Source organism: Somniosus microcephalus, chromosome 4, assembly GCF_052327205.1.
Source record: "Somniosus microcephalus isolate GS21.2 chromosome 4, FLI_Smic_1.0, whole genome shotgun sequence".
In the NCBI taxonomy this organism is placed as follows: Eukaryota; Metazoa; Chordata; class Chondrichthyes; order Squaliformes; family Somniosidae; genus Somniosus; species Somniosus microcephalus.
Genome location: NC_140990.1, coordinates 161224958 through 161252447, shown reverse-complemented (window position 1 = coordinate 161252447; position 27490 = coordinate 161224958). Strand labels below are relative to the sequence as shown.

At 49.5% G+C, this 27490-nt stretch overlaps 1 pseudogene; it reads right to left on the bottom strand.

Annotated features, from left to right (window-relative positions):
- Positions 1-27490, bottom strand: part of LOC147119964 (uncharacterized) — a 1277156-nt pseudogene that overhangs the window by 679844 nt on the left and 569822 nt on the right.

Genomic DNA, 27490 nt, shown 5'->3' with positions numbered 1-27490 from the left:
ATTGACCTTTTATCGGTGCCGTTACCCCTCGCCGGGTCGGGCAGCCTGGGGGCTGGGTCGGGCGAGCTCGAGGATAATGAGCTCGCCCAATGCGACCCGGACGTCTCCCAGGGGAGGCTCATCCTGGTAGAGCTTTTAATTCAAAACCCCCCGTCCGCTGGGTCGGAGGTTGGTGGCGGGGAGGAGGATGGCCCCCTGGCTGCGTCTCTGGTGCCGGACGTACTGGAGGAGCTGGAAATTGTTCTCTCCCTGGTTTCTCCGGTCGTTCCGGCGTCTGAGGCGGAGGGGAGCTCTGAACCGCCGCCGTCTTCTGGCCCGGCACCCCTAGAGGAGCCCAGGGAGAAATCCTCTGCCGCCGATTCTGGGGGTGGGATCCGGGCGGAGGCGGGGCTGGCTGGCGCAGCCGAGTCGTTCGCTTCGCACTGCGCGGCGGACGGGTCGGCCGCTGGTGACGACCCCCTGGAGGAGGATGGGGACTCGGTGATGGGCACGGAGGACGATTCGGACTCCAGCGCCGACGTGGCGATGGATGACCTCGTGCCCCTTGCCGAGTCTCCCCTCATTTCCGTAAGGGAACTCCGGGATTTTATGGCCACGTGCCTGGGTCAGCGCAATAAGGTCCGGCTGGCCCTCGACAGGTGGTCGGAGCTGGCGCTGCTCATCGATTCCGTCCGCGCCGCCGTTAAGATTATGGGCGCGGACGAGGGTGTGAACCCGCTCGAGCTGCGTCGGCTCACAACGTTTCTCACTGGGCTGCTGAGGAAGTGCCGGCTGACCAGCGGCTGCGCTTCCTCCCCCCGTTAGGTGTAGGTAGAGGTTGCACTATGCTTCTGACATGAAGATAACCATAGCCAGCCTCAACATCAACGGCAGCAGGGAGGCGCGCCGCAGATTCAATAACTTCTCGGTCCTTCGGGACGGGAAGTATGCGGTGTGCTTCCTGCAAGAAACCCACACCGTTCCGGGAGACGAAGCCACGTGGCTCCTGGAGTGGCAAGGAGGGGTCTGCATGAGTCACCTCTCCAACAATTCCAGCGGGGTGGCTATCTTGCTGGCCCCGCATTTTCAGCCGGAGATCTTGGGGGTCAAGGAGCACGTGCCGGGCCGCTTGCTCCAGGTCACTGTTCGCCTGGGGGGCGTGCCGCTCCATCTAGTGAACGTGTATGCCCCTCAGACCAGTGCGCAGCAAGTGCGCTTCTTCGAAGAAGTGTCCGCTCTCTTGGGCTCCATCGACGTGGGCGAGTGCGTCATCCTCGGGGGGGATTTTAACTGCACCCTCGAGGCGAGGGACCGTTCGGGTCCCCCGCGAAGCCCGGCGGTGATGGAGAAGTTGAGGGACCTGGTTGGGTCCTTCGACTTGGTGGACGTCTGGCGAAATCTCCACCCCGACTCCAGCGCCTTCACTAGCGTGAGGTCTGGGGGAGGAAGGTCCAGAATCGACCGCCTCTACATTTCCCGGGCGTACGTCTCCTGCGTTCCGGCAGCTTCCATGCGGCCGGTGCCGTGCACGGACCACCACCTGGTGTGGCCGGAGCTCGCTCTGCTGTGCGCGCGGGGGGGGGTCCGTGTACTGGCATTTTAACAACCTGCTGCTGGAGGACGCACGGTTCCGGGATTCGTTTCGTCGATTCTGGGCCGACTGGAGAAGGAAGCAGGGGGGCTTCCCCTCCTTGAGGCTATGGTGGGATGTGGGCAAGGCTCACATCCGTCTCTTCTGTCAGGAGTACGCGAAGGGGTCGACCAAGAGGCGGGAGGCCCGGGTCGGGCGGTTGGAGAAGGAGGTGCTCGACCTGGAGTCCCGTCTCGGTCAGGTCGTCGAGGACCCGGCCCTGCGGAAGGTGTACGAAGAGAAGAAGGGCGCGCTGAAGGACCTGCAGCTCGTCAGGTCCCGAGGCGCGTACGTGAGGTCGTGGATCCAGCTCCTGCGGGACCTGGACCGCGGCTCCCCCTTCTTCTACTCGCTGGAAAAAAGACGGGGTGTCCGTAAGCAGCTCTTGGGGCTGCTGGCCGACGACGGATCTCTGGTCTCGGATCCGGAGGGAATCAGCGCGGAGACCCGCGCCTATTACGGGGCTCTGTTCTCTCCGGATCCGTCCAGCGAGGATGCGCGCAGAGTTTTGTGGGAGGACCTGACGAAGGATGGCCCGGAGGGCGCCGAAAAATTGGACGCTCCGCTAAGTCTGGCGGAGCTGACCGGCGCCCTCCGCCAGCTCTCTAGGGGAAAGTCCCTGGGGCTGGACGGGCTGACCGTGGAGTTCCACAGGGCGTTCTGGGACGTCTTGGGGGGCGACTACGCGCGGGTCCTGGGGGAAAGTTTGGCGACCGGGGAGATGCCCCTCTCTTGGCGCAGAGCGGTCATTGTCCTGCTGCCTAAGAAGGGCGATCTCCGCCTCCTTAAGAACTGGCGCCCGGTCTCCCTCCTCAGCACGGACTATAAAATCTTTGCCAGGGCCATGTCTGCTCGGCTTGGCACCGTGCTGGCCCACATGATCCACCCCAACCAGTCCTACACGGTCCCGGGCCGGACCATCCACGATAACATCCATCTGTTCCGGGACCTGGTCCACCACTCCCAGAGGGCTGGTCTGTCGGTCGCCTTCCTTTCCCTGGATCAGGAGAAGGCGTTCGACAGGGTGGATCACGAGTATCTCTTCGGGACTCTGCGCGCATTCGGGTTCGGGACGCATTTCGTCGCCCGGATCCGACTTCTGTACGCCGCCGCGGAGTGTCTGATTAAAGTTAACGGGTCCTTGACGGCGCCCCTTCGCTTCGGGAGGGGGGTGCGTCAGGGATGCCCCATGTCCGGTCAGTTATATGCCATTTGCGTGGAGCCTTTCCTGCGCCTCTTGCGGAAGAGGTTGACGGGACTGGCTCTGCAAGGGCCGGGCATGGGGGTGGTCCTCTCGGCTTACGCCGATGACGTGCTCCTCATGGTCACGGATCCCGCTGACTTGCGGAGGATGCGGGAATGCCAGCAGATTTACTCGGACGCATCCTCCGCCAAGATCAACTGGGAGAAATGTTCCGGACTCCTGGTGGGTCAGTGGCGGGTGGACTCCCTGCCGGAGGAGTTCAGGCCTTTCGCCTGGAGCACCACGCACCTCCTCTATTTGGGAGACTACCTTAGCCCTGCCGAGGACGCTTGGCCGGCGAACTGGCAAGAGCTGGAGGCCAAAGTCACCGCTCGCCTAGGACGCTGGACAGGACTGCTCCGAGTGTTGTCCTACAGGGGTCGAGCGCTGGTCATAAACCAGCTGGTGGCCGCCATGTTGTGGTACCGGTTGGTCACTTTGAGCCCTCCCCCTGCGTTTGTTGCCAAGATTCAGAAGAAGCTCATCGACTTCTTCTGGGACAAAAGGAAGCACTGGGTCTCTGCCGCGGTTCTGTGTCTCCCGCTTAGGGAGGGCGGTCAGGCGCTGGTGTGCCTTCGCACCCAGGCTGTGACTTTCCGTCTTCAGATGCTGCAGAGATACCTGTACGTCGAGAATCCTCCGAGATGGTGTGCGCTGGCGACGTTTTTCTTCCGCCAGCTGCATGGCCTCAATTACGACACGCAGCTCCTGTTTGCGAAAGTGGGCAGCAGGCGTGCCGGCCTGCGGGAGCTGCCTGTCTTCTACCAGGAACTACTATGGGTTTGGAACTACGTCGCTTCCAGGCGGAGCTCTCCCCCGTCAGGAGCGGCGGCTCTCCTTCGGGAGCCGCTGCTCAGGAATCCGCACCTCCACGAACACGGGTTCGGGCGGCTGGCGGAGGGTAGGGCTGTGGCTGGCAAGGTGACCAGAGTCGGGGACCTGCTCGATGGCGGAGGAGCGGGCTGGATGGCGCCGGAGGAGCTGGCGCGGCGCCTGTCCTGGGCCAACGTCCGGCTCGCGGTCGAAACCATCGAATCGGTAAAAGCGGCACTGGGCCCCGACTCCACCAGGTGTATCGAGGCGGCTCAAGCACGTGGGGCGATCCCGTCCGAGCTTACCCCCGTTCAGACGGAATTCCTCATCGGCGCCCGGCCCCAAAACTCCCCTCGGGAACCGGCGCCTCACAACTTGAGCCGTCTCGAGGAAATACCCTCCGTGCCTTTTCATTCCGCGCGGAGGGGTTTCCTGTACGGGCTGCTCCTGCACACTCTCCACTTTGCCATCTTCGTCTACCGTCCGGACACGCCTTGGCGTGGCGTTTTGCCGACCGGCGGTAGCGGAGGTCCCCAATGGAGGGCTCTCTATGCGGGAGTCCTCCCTTGTTACATCAGGGACTTGGCCTGGAGGGTGTTGCACGGAGCAGTCCCGTGCAATAAGGTTTTAAGTAGGTTCATGGACTCCCAGGCCGCCTGCATTTTTTGCAGCCTGGAGGAGTCCGTGTTTCACGTTTATATGGATTGTGAGAGGTTGCAGCCCCTCTTTCAGTACTTGAAGGGGCTGCTCCTCGATTTTTGGTTGCACTTCAGTCCCACGCTCTTGATCTACGGTCACCCGGTGCGGAGGGGAGCGGACAGGTTGGAGGACCTCCTTGTGGGCCTGCTCCTGGGCCTGGCTAAAAGAGCCATCAATTGGTCCAGGCAGCGGGTGGTCGAGGGGGTCATCCAGCCGGATTGCCTGCATCTCTTCCGCGGCCATGTTCGCGCCCGGGTGGCCCTGGAGATGGAGCATGCGGTGTCCGCCGGTGCGCTTGAGTATTTCCGCGACCGATGGGCGCCGCGGGGACTGGAGTGCATCATCAACACAGAAAACCAAATTTTAATTTGATTTGTTAAGCTTTAGTTGAACTTTTGTTTATTTACAGTTGAATTGGGGGGTTTTTTGGGTCCAAATAAAAGAGTACCCTCTGTTCAAGTAAATACCTGTTTTATTGTTCTCCTGCAGTCCGTGTATTATTTATACTCGGACATTACACAGGCCTGGAGTATTTAATGAGCCATTGGATGCTTTGTCACGAGGAGTATGTGCTAGTCTAGGTATAGATAAGCTTCAAAGTCTCCACGATGCACTCTGCCACCCTGGGGTCACCAGAATGAACCACTTCATTAAGTCCCACAATCTACCCTACTCTATTGAGGAGGTCCGGACAATGACCAGAACCTGTCGTGTTTGTGCTGAATGCAAACCCCGCTTCTATAAGCCATCCGAGCCAGCTCATCTTATTAAAGCAACTCGACCATTTGAGCGTTTGAGTCTCGATTTTAAAGGTCCCCTTCCATCGAGCGACCGGAATGTCTATTTTCTTAATAGTACTCTCGGCTCCCTTTTGTTATCCCCTGTCCGGATGTGACCAGTGCTGTTGTAATTAAATGCCTCTGCCAACTGTTTTCTTTGTTTGGCATGCCTAATTATATACATAGTGATAGGGGTTCTTCCTTTATGAGCGAAGAATTGTGACAGTTTTTGCTATCGAAAGGGATTGCAACGAGTAGAACTACCAGCTATAACCCTCGTGGTAATGGGCAGGTCAAGAAAGAAAATGCAACAGTGTGGAAGGCTATCGTATTGTCTCAAGTCGCGAGGCCTGCTGACCTCTCGCTGGCAGGATGTCCTGCTAGATGTGTTACATTCCATAAGGTCTCTTTTGTGTACAGCGACGAATGCTACTCCTCATGAAAAGATGTTTAGCTTTCCAAGAAAAGCTACTAATGGAGTATCGTTACCCACATGGTTGACGACCACGGGCCCTGTGCTGTTGCGCAGACATGTGAGAGGCCACAAGACTGATCCACTGGTGGAGGAAGTACAACTCCTTCATGCTAATCCCCAGTATGCGTACATTCAATATCCGGATGGGCGAGAGGATACGGTCTCTATTAAAGATCTTGCACCTGCTGGAGCTCAAAGAGTTCGACTCTAAGAGTAGAGTTTTTAATCGTGGTATTGGACCTTCAGAGACACAAACCCTCAGTGTGGAAAACACTGATGATTCTGGGAATTCGGATGAACCGGAGTTGGTACTCCGGGAGGAGCCTCGGCAAGAGTTACGTCATTCCCAGAGGACTATTAGACCTCCTGACAGACTGAATCTATAGCAGGGGGTGAATGTGATGAAATAACTCTGTGTTCTGGATTGTCTGTTGTTGTACTTGTTAATGTCTGGAATGTTTTACAGGTGTAACCACTAATGTTCCTCCCTAGCTCCGTCTTTATGGATCCTCCTGATTGGTGTGAGTCTTATTTATAAGAACTGGGTTTTACTCATAAGGGCTGGGTCAGTGATGAATGATGGTTGCTCTGTGTTAACTTGATGCCATGATTCTTACTTAATAAAAGCCTTTAGTTTTAAGTTTTAACCTCATGGATTCAGGCAGTTATTTGGCACATCATAGACCAGGCTGGGTAAGGATGGCAGGTTTCCTTTCCTAGATTGATACAGCACAGAAGGAGGCCATTTGGCCCATGGTGCCTGTGCCAGGTCTTTCAAAGAGCTAAACAATTAGTCCCACTACCCTGCTCTTTCGCCATAGCCCTGCATTTTTTTTCTGTTCAAGTATTTATCCAATTCCCTTTTAAAAGTTTCTATTGAATCTGCTTCTAACACCCTTTAAGGCAGTTCATTCCAGATTACAACAGCCCGCTGTGTAAAAATAATTCTATCTCCCCTCTGGTTCTTTTGCCAATTACCTTATATCTGTGTCTTTTGGTTATCAACTCTCTTGCCAGTGGAAACAGTTTCTTGCTAAAGGACATTAGTGAACCAGTTGGGATTTTATGACAATGCAATAGCTTCATGGTCACTTTTACTGATACCAGCTTTTTAATTTCAGATTTAAAACAAAAATGAATTGAAATTCTCAACCTGCCATAGAGAGATTTGAACTCTTGTTCAATGGATTATGAGTGCATGCCTCAGAATTACTAATTCAGCAATATAACAACAGCAACAGCAACAACAACAACTTGCATTTATATAACCAGTACACCACTGTACCACTTTCTGCTTTTAAGGGAAAATGTTAAAACCATCTTCAGCTCTTAAGGGAGCCTTTCAGGGTGAATCTTAAGGTAATCAAGCAACCCTAAGACTGATTCCTTTCTCTGCAGAAGGTCTGGGCTTCTTTTGGGAAGAGTTCTGTTGAGGCCTGACAATGGTGTACTCGCCTGTGAACCCCCTCCACCCCGCCACCCCAGCAGTATTTAAAAGGGCCATATCCCAGCGGAATCAGGTTCAGCCCCAAAATTCCGGTTTCCCGTCGGGGAATGCACTCTTTTAAAAAAATCCCACCTTGATCAATGCAATCAATCATCCTGTGATCAATTTTAAATCCCCCTTCCTCCTCCTAGCAATCTTGAATGCCAGGAATGCACTAACGCTCCCTAATACTTGGCATTGCTATGTGTAAGTGATGGGATATACCTATGACATATTCACATTAAATACAGTGTCAGCTGTGGCTCAGTTGGTAGCACACTTGCTTCTGAATCATGAAAGTTGTGGGTTCAAGTCCCACTCCATGAATTTGTAGTACATAAAGCTAGGCTAACATTCCAGTAGAGTGCTGCATTGTTGGAGGTGCTGTCTTTTGGATGAGATGTTAAACCGAGGCCCTGTCTGCTCTCTCAGGTGGATGTAAAAGATCCCATGGCACTATTTCGAAGAAGAGAAGGGGAATTATCCCTGGTATTCTGGCCAATATTTATCTCTCCATTAACATAACAAAAAACTGTTTATCTGGTCATTATCACAGAGCTCGCTGTGCGCAGATTGGCTGCCATGGTTTCCCACATTACAATAGTGAAACACTTCAAAAGTACTTCATTGGCTGTAAAACACTTTGAGCCGTCTGGTGGTTGTGAAAGGTGCTATATAAATGTAAGTCTTTCTTTTATGCATTTGCCCATATTCGACTTGGCTTCTTTGACAGCACTGGGAACAGCATCACCTGTAAGTTCCCCTACAAGTCACACATCATCCTGACATGGACATATATCCCCATTCCTTCAGTGTAGCTTGGTCAAAATCCTATAAATCTCTACCTAACAGCACTGTGGGAGTAACATCACCATATGGACTGCAGCGTTTAAAAAAAAATCATTCCTGGAATCTGGGCGTCGCTGAGTGCTGAGATAAGTGCAGCTCTAACAACACTCAAGAAGCTCGACACCATGCAAAACAAAGCAGCCAGCTTAATTGGCGCCCCATCCAGCACCTTAAACATCAACTCCCTCCACCACCGGCGCAACCGGTGTACCATCTACAAGATGCACTGCAGCAATTCACCAAGGCTTCTTTGGCAGCACCTCCCAAACGGGCAACCTCTACCACCTAGAAGGGCAAGGGCAGCAGGTGCATGGGAACACCATCACCTGCAAGTTCCACTCCAAATTACACACCATCCTGAATTGGACATATATCGCCATTCCTTCACCGTCGCTGGGTCAAAATCCTGGAACTCCCCCCGGAACAGCATGATGGGAATACCTTCACTACACGGACTGCAGCGGTTCAAAAAGGCAGCTCACTACCACCTTCTCAAGGGCAATTAGGGATGGGCAATAAATCCCGGTCTTGCTAGTGACACCCATATCCCAAGAATGAATAATAAAATATTCGGATAGACATATTCTCCGTCTTTCATCATTTCCACTGTAACTACCAGTTAAGCATACATCGAATCAGAAAATCTAGGCTAGTGACATAACCTCTGAACGATTAGGTCAATCAATGCCATTTTATGTTTGAGCCAGGATTCTGTTTTGCTGTATCAGGAATTCTATGTAAAAAGAGAGAACAGGAATTGCTGTGGTACATTCAAATTCTTTTGGGTTGGTTTAGATATGCGTCTGCCTGGAGTGAACTATTGTACCAAAATGACAAGAGAAGTTGAGTGCTCTTTTCTTAAATGGAATCAGAGTAACTAAATCTCTTCCTTTGATATACTGCCACTGTGAAGTGCCCTGGCTGACTGGTAATCGGTCAAAATAGTGGATCGACTGCCAGTAGAACAAAGTGCTGCTATAAGCACAGAAAGGAATATATCTAGATTCTTGATGCCAATGTCACAGTATCACATCTTTCCAGCCACACGCTGTGAGACCAAACTGCAATTATCAGGACAGCACAATAACAGTGTTGGTACCGACTTGTCAAATAACCAAAGAATTAATATGTTTAATTAGTTGCAATAGCAGTCCTATCTGTAGAATCAGTAAAATCCTTGCAGTCTCGCTATTATTTGGACAGATTGCCACAGTCCGCTGACACGCTAAATGATGGCTCAGAATAAAATACAAAAATGTAATAAAGTGTATAAAATAATATGCATGCATAGTAACCATACCGTTAGCAGCTGCACTGATGACTGAAGCAGCTAAATGGGCAGCAAACTGAAGTCAAAAGGTACCACTAAAATTCACCGGGGTAGATCTTGACTTTGTGCGATAGTGTAAAATGGGTCAGCAAGTCAGCAGCCCATTTTACATCTCTACATTGAAGCCAATGGAAATAAAAATCGGAGAGTAGCAAAACGCGCTGCCAACGCTCCATCATTCATTTTACACTATCACACAAATTCAAGATCTACCCCAACATGTGTTGTATCATTAAATACACCTTTAACAAGAATTTTCCATTCTAGGGGGTAGAAATTGATCCTTGTTGCATCCCTTTTCTGGGTGGAAATCAGGGACAAAAACGACCAATTTCAAGGCTCAATGTCCTGCACCTGAAGTGCGCCTTCATTCGGGATGGTGCCATATTGATGAAGGCAGATTTCAAAGTGTCCCTGCTGCCCACCTGAAACAACATTAGGTCCCTCGCATATGCTAATCAGGGGCTTAACACCTGTTTGAGGCCCCTGCTAGAAATCCATCCTGCCCGAAACGGACATGCAGCCTAAACTGCAGTATTTAAAGGGACCAATCGACACCCTAACATTTCCAAGCTCCTTAAAGGGATACTCATGGAAACGACAGGCCTTTCAGTTTAACATCTGTTGTGGGGAAGTTATTGAAACCTATTGTCAAGGACAGAGTGACTGAACATTTGTATAAGTATGAGCTAATCTAGGAGAGCCAGCATGCATTTGTGAAGGGTAGGTCATGTCTGACTAACCTGGGTGAATTTTTTGAGATGGTAACTAGGAACATAGGAACAGGAGTTGGCCATTGAGCCCCTCGAGCCTGTTTCGCCATTCAATGAGATCGTGGCTGATCTGTGACCTAACTCCATATGCCTACTTTTGGCCCATATCCCTTAATACCTTTGGTTAACAAAAAGCCATCAATCTCAGATTTAAAATTAATAATTGATCTAGCATCAATTGCCGTTTGTGGAAAAGAGTTCCAAACTTCTACCACCCTTTGTGTGTAGAAGTGTTTCCTAATTTCGCTCCTGAAAGGTCTGGCTCTAATTTTTAGACTATGCCCCCTAGTCCAAGAATCCCCAACCAGTGGTAATAGTTTCTCTCTATCCTATCAGTTCCCCTTAATATCTTGAAAACTTCGATCAAATCACCCTTTAACCTTCTAAATTTTAGGAAATACAAACTTAATTTGTGTAATCTCTCCTCGTAATTTAACCCTTAAAGCCCGGGTAAACCTGCGCTGCACTCCCTCCAAGGCCAATATATCCATCCTAAATAAAAACAGAAAATGCTGGAAATACTCAACAGGTCAGGCAGCATCTGTGGAGAGAGGAACAGAGTTAACGTTTCAGGTCGATGACCCGTCGTCAGAAGTATATCCTTCCTAAGGTGTGGTGCCCAGAACTGCTCACAGTACTCCAGGTGTTGTCTAACCAGGGCTTTGTATAGCTGCAGCATAACATCTACCCCCTTGTATTAGTCCTCTAGATATAAAGGCCAACATTCCATTAGCCTTTTTGATTATTTTATGCACCTGTTAATGACATTTTAATGATTTATGTCCTTGACCTCCAAGTCTCTTTGGACCTCCACTGTTTTTAACTTTTCATCTACACTGCCACAATGCCATCTATCTTTGTGTCATTGGCAAATTTGGATATGTGGCTTTCTATGCCATCATCTAAGTCGTTAATAAATATGACAAACAGTTGAGGCCCCAACACAGATCCCTGCGAGACACCACTAGTCACATCCTTCCAATTAGAGTACCTGCCCATTATTTCTACTCTCTGTCTCCTGCTGCTCAGCCAAATTCCTAACCAGGTCAATAATTTGCCCTCAATTCCGTGGGCTTGAACCTTAGTTAACAGTCTCTTATGTGGGACTTTATCAAATACCTTCTGGAAGTCCATATAAATAACATCCATAGACATTCCCCTGTCAACTACTTTAGTCACCTCTTCAAAAAATTCAATCAGGTTTGTCAGACATGACCTACCTTTTACAAATCCATGCTGGCTCTCTCTGATCAGCTGAAAAATGTCAAGGTGTTCAGTCACCCTATCCTTAATTATAGACTCTAGTAATTTCCCCACAATAGATGTTAGGCTAACTGATCCATAATTCCCTGGTTTCCCTCTCTCACCATTATTAACTAACATGGTGAATAAGGGAGCGTCTATGGATGCTGTCTGCACAGACTTCCAGAAGGCATTTGATAAAGTTCTGCACAAGAGATTATTAGCAAAAATGGAAATGCATGGAATTGGAGGTAATCTTTGTGACATGGGTTGGTAATTGATTGGAAGGTAGGAGATAGAGAGGTAGAAATTTGTGTCAGCCCATTTCCGTAGCCAAAGTTGTCACCGCGCCAGCAGCACACACCAAATCACGTGGGCGGAACTAGGAGGCAAAACTAGGGTATGGGGCCCTCCTTACCATTAAATGGGCGAACTGCCAGTGCCAGTCCTGCTGGTGATTGACAGCTCGCCGAATAGGAGGTTTGAATATCCAGCGTTCCTGAAGATATTTTAAAGGGGAGATGCATTTTGGCTGCAAGCAACTGGAAGGCAACTCAGGAGATAACAGGAGAAGCAGGTGCTTAGGTGATCAGGAAAAAAAAAGACTTGTATTTATATAGTGTTTTTCATGACCACCGGATGTCCCAGAGTGCTTTACAGCCAGTGAAGTAGTTTTGAAGTGTAGTCACTGTTGTAATGTGGGAAACGCAGCAGCCAATTTGCACACAGCAAGCTCCCACAAACAGCAATGTGATAATGACCAGATAATCTTTTTTAGTGATGTTGATTGAGGGATAGATATTGGCCAGGACACTGGGGATAACTCCCCTGCTGGTCTTCAAAATAGTGCCAAGGGATCTTTTATGTTCACCTGAGATGGCACCTTGGTTTAATGTCTCATTTGAAAGATGGTGTTATGTTCATAAATAAACGCTATATTGCTGCCATCGGGTTCGGTACGAAGCCAGACGCAAGGAAAATAGCGTTACTGCTCACGGTTGCAGGCCCGCAGGTGATAGAGGTATTTAATACGTTTGTATTTGATCAAGAGGCGGACAGAGAAAAAATGGACGATGTGCTAAAGAAGTTTGATGCACATTGTTCTCCCAAAAAGAACGAGACCTATGAGAGGTATGTGTTCCGTTCACGGACACAGCAGCAAAATTAGACTTTTGATAGCTTTGTGACCAATCTGAAACTGAAAGCACAGACATGTAATTTCTCTGAACTGAAATCATCCATGATTCGTGACCAGATTGCGTTTGGTATTCATGATAAAAAGGCCAGGGAACGTTTGTTGAGAGAAACCGAACTAACATTGGAGAAAGCTGTGAAAATATGCCATGCCAGTGAGCTAGCTCAACAGCACACAAAGACTTTCAGTGAAATTAATAATAATGCGACTGTAGTAAGTGATAGTGCTGCTGTCGGTGCTGTGTCCTACAAGGGGAAGAAACATGGGCAGAACAGAAATGCAAAGCAATCGGAGGATGGAATTTTTAATTGTAAATGCTGTGGTTACCAGCACCAGTCAAGACAATGCCCAGCATTTGGAAAAATGTACACAAAATGTAATGGAAAGAATCACTTTGCCAAACAATGCTTTTCAAAAGTAAAAACAAAGAAAGGGCAACAAGTCAATGTGATTGAGGACACTGATTTAAGTGAGACATTTTTTGTAGGAATGGTGTCATGTGACAATATCGAAAAGGATACAGAAAATGTGCAGCCCTCAGGAATGGACAATGCTGAACATAAAGTTAATGCAGTAAAAGAGGACAAATGGATAATGCCACTGCAGGTAAATGGAGCATTAGTTACATTGAAACTAGACACTGGGGCAAAAGCAAACTTAATCAGTATGAGTGACATTGAAAATATGAAAGAAAAGCCCAAAATACAGAAAAAGTCAGTACTACTGAAGAACTATAATGGACAGAAAATAGATAGCTTAGGTGTATGCAGACTTAAAGTGACAGTCAAAGACAAAGTGCATCATCTCATGTTTTCTGTTGTGGCTGAAGGACTTGATTCACTACTAGGTGACAAAGCTTGTGAGGACTTAGAACTGGTCAAGAGAGTCTACCGTATAAACTGTGCCATAAGCAGACCAGATGACTCAATGGATTCTGTAGTGAGTAATTTCCAGGATGTGTTCAAAGGATTTGGAGTTCTAGCATTCACTTACAAGATCCAGCTAAAGGAGGATGCTCAGCCAGTGGTACATGCTCCATGGAGACTTCCATCACCCTACTCCTGGTACCATGTTATGTTCATAAATAAATAGACGTTTTCATTATGAACAGCTAGCTTGAGCTAGTCATTTATTCAGCCATGTGGACTAGTGTACAGGCATCCATCTTGACTACTGTCTTGTGGGTAGCCCACTACTAAACATACAGCTCCACCTAGTGTACCATTCTAGAATGACATGTTACTGATCATTACAGATGGCACCTCCGACAGTGCAACACTCCCTCAGTACTGCACTGTTGGCGCAGATTTTTGTGCTCAAGTCTCTGGAGTGGGACTTGAACCCACAACCTTCTGACTCAGAAGCGAGGGCGCTACCAACTGAGTCACAGCTGACAAGTAATAATACCTCTTGCAGCTAGATAGAGGGCCTTTTTAGTGCATTAATTTCACCCTTTTAGGTTGTTTGTTCTGTAACTGTCCTTTAGCCTAATGATCTGATTGACAGATGTAACTAGAATCACGTAGTCTGTACTTTTCTGGTCTTAAATAGAGGGGTAGTTAGCAGCCCATCGGGACAAGAAAACTGAAAGCTACAGTCAAAGTGGAACATCTTCTGGTGTCTCCCAGGTTTGGTAACTGTCGATCTTTTCAGTTTACGCACACAGCTTGTTAGGCGAAGAACTTTACTATACAAATATGATATTGCATGAATATTACACTTAGTATTATTTTGTAGAATCTCTTATATAATAAATATTTAGTATTAATTTAGTATATGAGTTGTATTACTGTGGAGTCCATGGGCTAGAAATTCATTATAGCCAAGGAATGGGTGGTGTCAGTAGAAAAGATGGAGAATTAGCACCAGGTGCAAATGCTTTAGACTGCATGCAAAATTTGTCCTCACTGCTCAATAAAATGATTAGAGTCCTAAATCAAGTCTTAAAATCCAAGCTCATTGGTGTTAGACTTAAAGGGTGGACCAATATTGGGTGCAGTCTAATCGCAAATCATCATGGCCACAGGCTTTTTTCACTACTTAAAGGGGAGGTTCATTGATACTGCAGTACCTCATTCTCAGTATTGCTGGCTGTGCAGCTGCCTCAGGGAGCAGGAGCAGGAGCAGGAGCAGGAGCAGGAGCAGGAGCAGGAGCAGGAGCATTCGCTGTGGAGAGACGGAGGGTGGTGCTCTACCTGGCAAGTGGCACTGGCACACCGGTCTGGTACAGGCTGAAGGCATCCAGGCTGCTGCCAGGATAGCGGGCATTGACATTAAGGATTCGCTGTCTGTAGTCGCACACCAACTACACATTAAGTGAATGTAGCCTTTGCGGTTACGGAAGATTTCAGGATTATTATGCGGTGCCCGCAAAGCCACGTGGGTGTAGTCAATGGTGCCTTGCACCATGGGGAATCCCGCTATCCTGGCAAAGCCACATGCATGCTCGTCCTGCTTCTCTCTGGTGATCAGGAAGCCAATGTAGTCCCTTCTCCTGCTATAGAAAGCTTCAGTGACCTTCTAGATGCAGCAATGGATGGTGAGCTGTGAGATGTTAACTATGTCTCCTGTTGCAGAGTGGGAAGATCTGCTGGCAAAGAAATTAAGGGCCACGGTGACCTTGACTGTCACTGGGAGAGCCGTGGTTGCCCTGGTCTGAGGCTGGAGGTCTGGTTGCAGGAGGTGGCAGAGTTCTATGACCACCTCCTTGGTGAAGCAAAGCCTTCTAATACACTGCACCTCGCTTAATTGAAGGTAGGAGAAGTGCTCTCAGAATACCCTGAGAAGGTAAGGCCTTCTGGTGAGAGCTCTGATGGCCCTCCTCCCGCTGCCACATGTTCCCATATTTCTCGCTGCCTACGCTCCCTCCACTGTAGATCCTGGAGGGCGAGGTGGCATGCTAGTACAGCCCCCCATTAATGCTACCAAGTGTAGCAGTTTGAATCTTTGAAGAATAAAGGTAGCTACTTTTTAGTTGCCAGAAGACTCCTGATACAAAATAACCTTGAAATTATTGAATGAAACTGTTAGTCAGTGAAATTAACAAAAAAACACTGAAATAACAACAGAAAATGCTGGAAACACTCAGCAGGTCAGGCAGCATCTGTGGAGAGAGAAACAAAAAAAACACTGAAACTGCACTAACCTGATGATCCCTTTAAATAATGTACCTGGAGCCGGCTTCCTGGCTGCACGCCAGCTCTCCCTGCCGGTGTTTACTCCAGGCGGTGAGGTAAGTAGGAGAATCAATTTTGCAAATCATGCGGTCAGTGAGTGTTGCACACTCACTGACGTCATGATTGACTTGGCGTTGACGTTTCCGCTGATACCTCTTACCGGCGGCACTACTAGGGGGCTGGACTTGGTGCCTGCCACTAGATTCGCCTCACCCCAGCGATACTGGTCGAGCACCACATTAACGCCATCTACTGTTGCTAATGGGAGGCGCTAAGGGGGTGAATTTTTCCCCCTAATCTCAAATGAAAGCCTGACCTCAGGGGACTAATGTGTGTGGAGTGTTTCAGTGAGGTCTCGAACTGAATCAAAAGTAAGCAGATAGTTTAACGTCACTCTCAAACTCAATATCCAATTCAATCATATTACGGTCACCATTTGTAACATGTTCCCTTACCGTCATATTGTTAACTAATTCTGATTCATTACGCATCACTAAATCTAGTATGTCCTGTTCCTTTGTTGGTTCTGAAACATATTGGCCCCAATATTTATGGGACATAGTGGCCGGAAAACCCAGAAATGCGGGTAACCAGGAGGGCCTACCTCATTTAACGGAAGGACCACATTTGAATTTTCCTTCTCAGTTTCCCAGACTGTTAGATTGAGAGGTCGGCTATTTATTGGGCAGATAGGACTATGCTGGAATGTCAGACATGGAGAGGAGCTTTGGATGACGGGTCGGGGGGGAGATTGGGAGGGGATTTCGGATCATGGGTCGGGGGAGATCGAGCGGGGGTTCGGATCATGGATCGGCGGGGGGGGGGTTCGGATCATGGGTCAGCCTAGAGATCGGGAGGGTGGTTTTGGATCATGGGTCGGGGAGATGTGTTTGGTGGGGGGGGTTCAGATCGTGAGTCGTGGGGGGAGTCAGGTGGGGGGGATTGTGAGGTTTGGATCGTGGGCCGGGGGAGATCGGGGAGGTGGGGGCTTCCGATCGCAGGTCGGGGAGGAGATCGGGGAGGTGGGGGCTTCCGATCGCAGGTCGGGGAGGAGATCGGGGAGGTGGGGGCTTCCGATCGCAGGTCGGGGAGGAGATCGGGGAGGTGGGGGCTTCCGATCGCAGGTCGGGGAGGAGATCGGGGAGGTGGGGGCTTCCGATCGCAGGTCGGGGAGGAGATCAGGGAGGTGGGGGCTTCCAATCGCAGGTCGGGGAGGAGATCGGGGAGGCGGGGGCTTCTGATTGCAGGTCGGGGAGGAGATCGGGGAGGCGGGGGCTTCTGATTGCAGGTCGGGGAGGAGATCGGGGAGGCGGGGGCTTCCGATTGCAGGTCGGGGAGGAGATCGGGGAGGTGGGGGCTTCCGATTGCAGGTCAGGGAGGAGATCGGGGAGGTGGGGGCTTCCAATCGCAGGTCGGGGAGGAGGTTGGGGAGGAGATCTGGGAGGTAGGAGGTGTGGATCGTGGGGGGAATCGGGTGGGGGGGATTGTGAGGTTTGGATCACGGGTCGGGGGAGGTGGGGGCTTCCAATCGCAGGTCGGGGAGATCAGGGAGGTGGGGGCTTCGGATCACAAGTTATGGGGTGTTGGCTGATCGTGGCAGGTTAGCTTGGGGTGCCAGGAGGAGGCACTTCTGCTCCTCCTGACTCACAAGCAGTGCTAGAAAGGCAGTTACTTGCTGGAACCGGCCGTGCTCACCCCCCCATCAGGTTCTGGGAAACCCGCCCGCAGGGATTAAATTAAAAACTGTGTTAAAATCTGAGGCACGCAGCCTCATTAGCATATTTAAATGACTGAGCTGCTTCTCAAGAGCAGGTTACTCGTCTGCCCCTCAACCCACTCTGGTTCAACTGAAAGTAGGCTCATTTGTGGCGGGTTGGAATCGTGTTTCACATTTTTCAGAATTTAACCTCGCCCATCCTGGGGGTTTAAATTTCCCTCCATTGTTCCAGAAATCGTTTTGAGTACATTCTTCAAATTTATTGTCATTACAATTTGGAGAGAGTTAAGAGAGATAGGAAGAGGAGTTTCACCCTGCCATTCCTGATAAGTTCAATAAATTTCTTCTCGCACTGCAGCCAGGTTCTGGGAACTATGTTGCTGCATTGACCTGCCTAATCACCTCTCTTCACTGGAGCACCTGTCTCTCATCTGCACCCAAGAGGACTGCTTTCCTTGTGCTCCCTTGTTCCATGGCAGTATCTTAAAATCAGGATGGCATGACCATCATCACTGTGCCAGCCGCCTCAATAACGTACTGTCCGCGCGCCAACATCGAGACACCACCTCCCCTTCAAGAGTTCCAGGCTGGCTTTCATCAACGGAAAACCTGTCGGCTTTCCCACCCTTCCAAACAGTGAGCGCGATGCACGCTGGCAGCTTGCCTCCAGTATTTACATGAGACTCAATCATGACACCGATCAGTCCTCCTGCTGTTGTCATTGAGGGGTAAAACAGATGCCCCATCCGACCTACGACACAAAATGAAAACCAGCCTTTCATTCTCAGCAACATTATTTGTTGATATCATCATAGGCAAGATTTTTAGGTAGCATCTTTCACCCAAAAAGGGCCCAAGTTGTGAAATGTGATCCTGAAACACTGGTGACAAATCCTGGAATCTCATGTAATAAAAATGAATTCATTTATTAGGGTGAAAATCACTTGGGACCCCTTGTCCATGCACTGGACAGATGCAGTGCACCTGAAGTGTGCAGGCTTGCAGCTGCGCATGTGGCCATGGTGATTGGGACCATCTGGCTACCGATGGAGATGGATAGCTAGAAGATTCCAATTTGATCTCAAGATCTCGGGGTGGGTGGGAGGGCAAAAATAAAACACAAGGGGGGAGAAATTCCCTTAGAGGGCCATTTGGGGCACTCAATCAAAAATGTTTGAAAAGTTAGTGCCAGCCCACCGGAGGTGCTAACGGTGAGAATTTCACCCCCAAGGCCTATCTGCCATTTTTTAACATGCCCTGGAGACCACTGATGATCCTTTGTTCGGTGAGGGGTTTGGGGACAACCACAATGCCATCCTCCTCTGCCTCACTTACATTTGCAGCTACAGATCAGGAAAGCCCCTAAAATCCCAGGACAATGCTAAAGGGCAGAGACCTGGTGGCCCTGAAAATCAGTCCCAAAGAAGTGACCCTGGTCATTGATCTTATTATTGATTTTTATTTGAATTGTCAGCTTTTTTTGGACTTTATTTGTGAATTTTTCAGCTGAGCGTATATGGTATACCAGGAATTGTAATAGAGAATGCTATCAAACGTATATCAAATCACCACATAGAAAAGATCAAACACATTATCACATTATACACACGACTCCAATTGGTGCACTACAATGGAGCCCTAATGCAAACGGAGTACTAGGAATTGTTTATATTCACACACGTGATTCCCCCTTAAGGTTGAGCTCCCAATCTTGGTGAAGCCACCATGAGAAGAAGAAGAAGAAAGAAAGACTTGCATTTATATAGCACCTTTCACGACCACTGGACATCCCCAAGCGCTTTCAGCCAATGAAGTGCTTTTTTTTTTAAGTGGAGTCACTGTTGTAATGTAGGAGACGCGGCAGCCATTTTGTGCACAGCAAGCTGCTACAAACAGCAATGTGATAATGACCAGATAATTTGTTTTAGTGATGTTGATTGAGGGATAAATATTGGTCAGGACACCAGGGATAACTCCCCTGCTCTTCTTCGAAATAGTGCCATAGGGTCTTTTACGTCCACCTGAAAGGGCTTAGCTTCGGTTTAACGTCTCATCCAAAAGACAGCACCTCCGACAGTGCAGCACTCCCTCGGTACTGCACTGGAGTGTCAGCCTAGATTTTTGTGCCCAAGTCTCTGGAGTGGGACTTGAACCCACGACTTGGGGCTGGATTTTATGAACCTCGGTGGGTCCGTGACGGGTGACGTCGGTGGCGGATCCCGGCCCGCTGCTGGCTCCAGCCTGCTGTATAGAATAAATTTCCCAAGATTGGTCTTTTTAAGCCCGCCCAGTGCGTTTTCTGGCCAATTAGAGGAAGCAGGTCTGGTGACGTCATTTGATGACACGTTAGCTGCCAGTTGGGTGTTTTATTTAATGTTCACGTAAAATTTCTGTTAATGTGTCAAACATTGGAACCTTTATTTTCAACACTTTGCCTTCTTGGACAGATTTGTGTGCACCTTTGGAAGTGGCTTAGTGAGTTGCAGTGAATGGTGAGACATAACGGTACCCCCGCAATGGTGATGAGTGTGAAAGGAATGGCTTGGGCATTGTAGGGATGCTTTATGGTGTTGGTGTGGGGTGGTGCCAACCTGGTGCATCATGTGGCAGCTAGGGTGTACAGCGTCAAGTGAAGTACATCTGGCCATGGTGAGGCTATCCCTGGCCTCCCGGGTAGCAATGTGGTCGGGTGCCGATGCCCTGTGTCCTATGTAGCATCAGTTGATTGCGGAGAAGGTTGGTATTGTTGTTGGTGCTGTTGGTGTGCCTGGTGATGCTGGTGTGCCTGGTGATGCTGGTGTTGGGGCTGATCGTGGTGGAATTCTGAGGACCAAGGTGAGAGAGTTTCAACAGCACCCATGCAGATAGAATAGATGGCAGGTGAAGTACAGATGACAGAAGCGACCTGTCAATGGTGGGAGAGGTAATGAGGTCAGACTGGATGGAGACTCGTGTAAAGACTTGCAGCATTCTGAATCTGTAGTGGTAATGCAGTTTAGAGAAGCTAGTGGTTAAGGAAACAATTCTCAATCAGCTGGGAGCTTTGACTTGACATATGAAGCTGTCAACTCATCAGCTGATTCAATGGCCACTGACCTCCCGCCTCAGCTTCACAGATGAGGTCTAGGTACAGAGGGAAACTGGTGGGCAACTTGTCAAATTCAAAAAGTTGGGAAAAAAACATTGGTAAGTGGCTGTAAACAAGCCACTAATGATTTTAATTGCCTCCCCCCCCCGCCCCCCACCGCTGTGTGTCGGGTCTGCTCAGCGCTGACAGACTCGACATTTAGTAAAGGCGCGTAGCGGCGGGTTCGTTTGGGAGAAAAAAAACACTTTCCCACCCGACCCGCCATGATCGCGCCCGCTGACCCCCCGCAAACTCCAGCCCTTGGTGTTGAACAGGTGGGCATTTCCCAATAGAGAACATCAGACAGAGGGTCACTCTGGGCCACTCTTTGTACTTCCCAGTGAGACCAGCCTGGGGTGACTCTTACTCTAAAAATGCCACCAGGGAAGAAGTCTGTCCCCTCAGCCACACTCTCAGCTGGTGGTTGTGCATGGCATGGGCAGACACAGAAGAGGGTAGAGAGAAAGAACACCATAAGAAGTAAATAAAAAGCACTGTAAACAAAGAAACATTTCTATCCTTAAAGTGATATATTCTTACTGCTTGGTTCCTGTATCTGACCAGCACTGGATATTCAGTGAGCATCTTACTGTCCGTAGTGACTGTTCCATAATCCCTTTCTTCCTGATAAAACTGGCGGTTGAGGTGCCGCGCTAACCTTTCATCAGGGGTTTGCCCCAGCGATTCAGCATCCTCGAGCTGCAGGAACAAATCAAAACAAAGTTTACCCATGCATGTTCTCTTTGGGGCTACCTTCTTTCAAGCTGCAGTACTGTACTCTTAAAGTCTCTTACTGTGGCATGTTTTAAGTGGTGTCTGCTGGAAAACTGCTGAAAAGAGTCAGGGAGAAACAAAATGGAAGCATGTCCATATATGGGTTAAATGGGCTACAGTGCCACTGAAATAAAAACAGAGAATGCTGGAAATACTCAATAGGTCAGGCAGCATCTGTGAAAAGAGTAACAGAGTTAACGGGGGGAACATTAACCTTGAGGGTGCAGGTGGGGGGCTAAATCCGGCAGAAATGCTAGTGCGTTGGGAAGCCGGCTCCAATTCGCCAACTTCTGTGTTTAACTTGAGTTGATTAGGCTGGTTTCACGCAAACCCCCTCGGGATCGGCGGGTTGCCTATTAACATGTGCTAATAGCTCAATTGGAACTATATTTCAACACAGTTTTAAGTTTAACGTTGCATCCATGGGTTTCCCAGGCTTCCTGAAACTCGCCATTGAAAGCAAGACGAGAACACAACGACAATTGAGGAGGCTGATTAAAAGTTATAGAAATACTGCAATAAATACTCAGTATTCACAGCTGCTTTCTTACTTACAACAACAACAACTTGCATTTATATAGCACCTTTAACATTGTAAAACTTCCCAGGATGCTTCACAGGAGTGTTATCAAACAAAATTTGACATTGAGCCACAGAAGGAGAAATTCGGCCGGATGACCAAAAGCTTGGTCAAAGAGGTAGATTTTGAAGGAGCATTTTAAAAGAGGAAAGAGAGGTAGAGAGGCGGAGAGGTTTAGGGAGGGAATTCCAGAGCTTAGGGTCTAGTCAGCTGAATGCACAGCTGCCAATGGTGGAGCGATTAAAATCAGGGATGCGCAAAAGGCCAGAATTGGAAGAGCGCAGAGATCTCTGAGGATTGTAGGGCTGGAGGAAGTTACAGAGATAGTGAGGGGCGAGGCCATGGAGGGATTTGAAAATAAGGGGGAGAATTTTAAAATCGACGCATTGCTTAACCAGGAGCCAATGTAGGTCAACGAGCACAGGGGTGATGGGCAAACGGGACTTGGTATGAGTTAGGATACGGGCAGCAGAGTTTATGGAGGGTGGAAGATGGGAGGCCGGCTAGGAGAGCTTTGGATTAGTTAAGTCTAGCGGTAACACAGGCATGGACGAGGATTTCAGCAGCAGGTGAGCTGAGGCAGGGTCGGAGTCAGGCGATGTTACGGTGGTGGAAATAGGCGGTCTCAGTGATGGCGCGGATATTTGATCGGAAGCTCATGTCGGGGTCAAATACGACACCAAGGTTGCAAACAATCTGGTTCAGGCTCAGACATTTTCCAGGGAGAAGGATGGAGTCGGTGGCTAGGGAACGGAATTCGTGGCAAGGACGGAAAATAATGGCTTTGATCTTCCCAATATTTAGTAGGAGGAAATTTCTGGTGATCCAGTACTGGGTGTCGGACAAACACTGTGTGACAATTTAAGGCAGTGGACGGGTTGAGAGAGATAGTGGTGAGGTAGAGCTGGGTGTCATCAGTATAAATGTTAAAACTGACACTGTGTTTTCGGATGATGTCATCGAGGGGCAACAAGTAGATGAGAAATAGGAGGGGGCCAAAGATAGATCCTTGGGGGACACTGGAGGTAATGATGCGGGAGCAGGAAGCGAAGCCATTGCAGGTGATTCTCTGGCTATGACTGGATAGATAAGAATGGAACCTGGCGAGTGCAGTCCCACCCAGCTGGACGAAGGTGGAGAGGCGATGGAGAAGAATGGTGTGGTCAACTATGTCAAAGGTTGCAGACAGGTCGAGAAGGTCAAGGAGGGATAGTTTACCACGGTCACAGTTAAATAGGATGTCATTTGTGACTTAGATAAGAGCCGTTTCGGTACTGTGGCACGGGCGGAAACCTGATTAGAGGGATTCCAACATGGAGTTCTGGGAAAGATGGGCACGGTTTTGGGAGGCGACAACACGTTCAAGGACCTTGGAGAGGAAAGGGAGGTTAGAGATGAGGCGGTAGTTTGAAAGGATGGAGGGGTCAAGGTTTTTTTTTGAGGTGGGGTGATGATGGCAAATTTGAAGGAGAGTGGGACACTACCTGAGAAGAGGGAACCATTAACAATATCAGCTAACATGAGAGCCAGGAAGGGAAGTTCAGTGGTCAGCAGTTTAGTGAGAATAGGGTTGAGAGGGCAGGAGGTGAGTCCCACAGACAAGATGAGCTCAGTGAGGTCAGATAGGAGAAAAACTAGACAAAGATGCAAGTTCAGACCTTGGGTGGGGGATACTTAGAGGAAGTTTGGCCCGGAGTGGGAAAGGGTTTGTTCACAGTACTTTTGGTGAGAATTTACTTTCTACACTCTGGAGGTTTTCTGAATTACATCAGGATGGATGGCGCCTTGGCTGCCTTAAATTGGACCTCAGATGAGGAGCAATATGACCAGCAGCAGCAGCAGCATCCTGCTGTTGAGAGACCTGCAGCTGGACAGCAGAGAGGGGACCAGCAGCATCCGGCATAGGGTGTACAGGTATAGGCTGAGTTTCCTTGACATATCAGAACAGCAGTATCTCAGGAAGCTCAGGTCATCACATCAGGTGGTGGCAGACTTCTGCAGTCTCCTAGAAGAAGACCTGCTCCCTGCTGGACCTGATGGCCATGCTTTACCAGTGGCTGTCAAAATGATCACTGCCCTCAACATTTTTGCCTCCAGATGCTCCCAGGGTTCTGCCGGAGACATTTGCAGGCTCTCCCAGTCGGCAGCCCACAAATGCATAAGACAGGTGACTGATGGGTTGTTTGCCAGTGCCGGCAATTATTTGACATTCGCCTGCGATGATGCCAGTCAGAATGAGCGGGCACTCGGGTTTGCGTCTCTGGCTGGCTTCCTACAGGTGCAGGGCATCATCGACTGCACACACGTGGCAATCCATGCACCCCCAGAACAACCAGGAGTATTCCTGAACTGCAAAGGCTTCCACTCCACCAATGTGCTGCTTGTGTGCAATCACAGATAGATATTTCTGCAGGTAAGCGCCAGATTCCTGGGGAGTTGCCATGATGCTTTCGTCCTGCAGCAGCCCAAGCTCCCCAACATCTTTGAACCTGCAATCGTGCTAAGGGGTGGCTGCTGGGAGACAAGGGATACACATCTCAAACTTGGCTGATGACACCCATCAGAAACTCGACCAATGAAGCGCAACAGCGCTACAATGAATGCAATATAATCACCAGATGTGTGATCGACCAAGCCATTGGCATATTGAAGATGCGCTTCAGGTGCCTAGACAGATCTGGAGGCGCCCTTCAGTACACACCAGCCAGGTTGTCCAGAATGGTCATGGTGTGCTGCGCTCTGCACAACATTGCGTAAGAGCGAGGCTTCAACCTGAAGGAGAAACAAGCGCAGAATGCAGTTCGTCTGCAGATGATGCCGGGGAGGAGGAGGAGGAAGATGGGGAGAAGGAAGGTGATGAGGGCAGTGCAGCATCAGCTGCTCACATTGCTGCCGGAATGTCAGGGATACCCTTATTAAGGCAAGGTTCGCTTAGGTTGCACCAGTGGACTGATGTCAGAACCACATGCAATGGCCACTCTTCCCACTTCCCCTCACCATGCCACTGACACAAGGCAGTCCAGCAAACAACCAACCACACATTGCACATCCCCCCACTGGTCCCCATAAATTCATGTCTTCCCATTGATCATCAAACAAGTTAAAAGGCGACTTTCCATCCAACAACCAAGAATGGGCACGACGGGAAAGTGGGGCAAACTAATAAAATTTACGTGATTCTACTAAAGAATGGAAACTTCACAACATGACATTTTCTCATACAACCATGTGCACACCATTTTGCAACTACAAAACCTTACTCTTTTCTGAGCACTCTTACATGGTGCAACCCCTATGGCTTCAGCAGAGGGAGAGGCAGGCTGCTCAGAACCCTGATCTGACAGCTGAAATGCTCGACCGACGACCACGGAGTTTTGGGCCCCGCCAAAGACTGCTCCAACTGCCCCTGTGCATGGACAGACTCGGCCATCGGGAAACGAGGCAGCTCGGGTACTGTTGGGTACTGACTGCGAGGTGGGGGGGTGGTGGGGAGGGCAACAGGTGAGAAGTGGAAGCGCTTTGAGTGGAGTCCCCACTTCCATGACCCCTTTCACCACCATCCCTCTCATGGGCCAACCGCACTTCACTGCTACCACTCTGCTGGAGAGCACTTTGGTGCAGATCAGTGCGGTGCTGGAAGGCCAAGGCTAAGGTATCTATCACCCTATTTAAGGCAGAAAACATGTTGGCATCCAGAGTGTGCATAGCCATGGTCAAGGCGTTCATGGACTGATTTGATTGCCGCAGTGGATGTTCCAAGGAGCTGTCCACTCTATTCATGCAAGAAGACATCATCACAATGCTCTGTAACATCGAGCTGGATTTTGTCAATGGGGACGCGTTGGGGGCAGGACTGCTGGTTGTTGGGTTTCAGTCCCACCCCCAACGACGTCCGGCCAGCCCACGCTATTTTCCCTTGATTGACCTTATTAAGCCCACCCTGCAGGTTTAGCCAGCCAATTAAGTGAAAGCCAGTGACAGAGGACGTCAGCGTACGATGTTTCATCTGTCAAAAATCTCTGTTCTATGGTGAACCCTTGCACTGACGGCTCACAAAAACCTACTTCCTCAGCAGAAATGAGATGGCTGCTGCATCTGAGAATGCAGCAACCATTCTGTCATCTCTGCCGTTGAGATGAGGCACCTCCGGATCCCCAAGGATTGAAACCTGCAGAAAGAAGCAAAGGTAAGTAAACTTTTTCTAACACTTTACACTCACCTCTCATACTTACCTCTCCACACTTGCACCCATCACTCACCTCTACAGCGGACTTTTCGATCCCTCTCACCCCCGCAGACCCACTGCGCACCTCACTGACCCTGGTGAGGTTCGCAGCCATCGGGAAGCCTGCACTTGCGGGGTAAAATGGGGATAAGCCTCAAAACTGCTTGTTAACTACGTGTTAACAGGCAGTTAATTGGCTCTAATCCCCTTCCCACCCGCTCCCAGTTTCTGCCATTTTGCCAGCAGTCCCGCCTCCCCAGGGCTGGCAAAATTCCCCCCATCATCTCTCTCACGCTTGAGGTGACTCCTCTATTCTCTCTGCAATCATGATCAGTGTGCTTGGAAGGCCTGTCAGTACTGTGCACATTCTCTGCTGCTCCTCAATGATTCTCCTTTTCATTGATGGCCCCTGAGATACAGTATGTATCCAGCTGAGCAGAGCTTGACGCCCTCCACTGCTGCCCCCGCCACCACCATCTGCTTTTGCTCACTTGTGAAGTGTGAGTCACCAGGTGAAAACCCAACTATCTGTCTAACTGGTCCCACTGAAGTGCGAGTAGCTGAGCTGGTGCATGGTAAGTATGAGTCCTGTGTCGGTGCATGCTCAGAAGGAATCAACTCCTCTGAGGATTCATCGTCCGCGAGGTCCATGGAGTCCTGCTGTACACGTGAAGGCCCTGGCGGACAGAAAAGATATGAATTAGTACAAGCAAGGTAAGTGGGTGTGAGGAGTTATGTGATGGATTAGGCTTGGCAAGGCAAAGTGAGGGAGGGGTGATGTGCACAGCAGGATGTAGGTGAATGTACAACTGTACTCACTTTTCCTGACCTGGTTAGGCCATTAAAGTGCTTCTTGCACTAAATCCAGGAGCGGGCACAATGCTCCTGCTGCTGATCTCCTGGGCCACCTCCAGTCACGCCTTCTTTGTGGCAGCAGCAGGTCTCTTCCTCCCATTGGTGGGGAAGAGTATCTCTCACTTTGGCTCCTCACAGCCCCCAGCAGTACATCAAGGGGGGCACTGAAGCAAGCCACAACCTTTGAGCATCTTGAATCCATCATCACCTTGTCGTCTCCTGCTTCCAACTCCAAACTCCTCCAAATTCCATCTTTGAATTGGCCCTTTAAATACTGGAGTTGAGATTGAATCATACAGGTCCTCATCACACCTACTGCCATGCAATCGACGCCAAACCCGGAAGTAAAATGATAAAGAGCTGGCTGTGTTAAAATGCCACTGACAGACAAGCTGAACTTATGTCCGGGTTTCTCACGTGATATCGGACTCCCCCGCTCCCAACGTGCCTCCAAGTTAATATCAAGGGCAACGTTTCAGGTCAATGATCTTTCAGTGTCACTGATCGGCTAAGGGTGGGTGGTATCTGTTGTGTATGTACCTT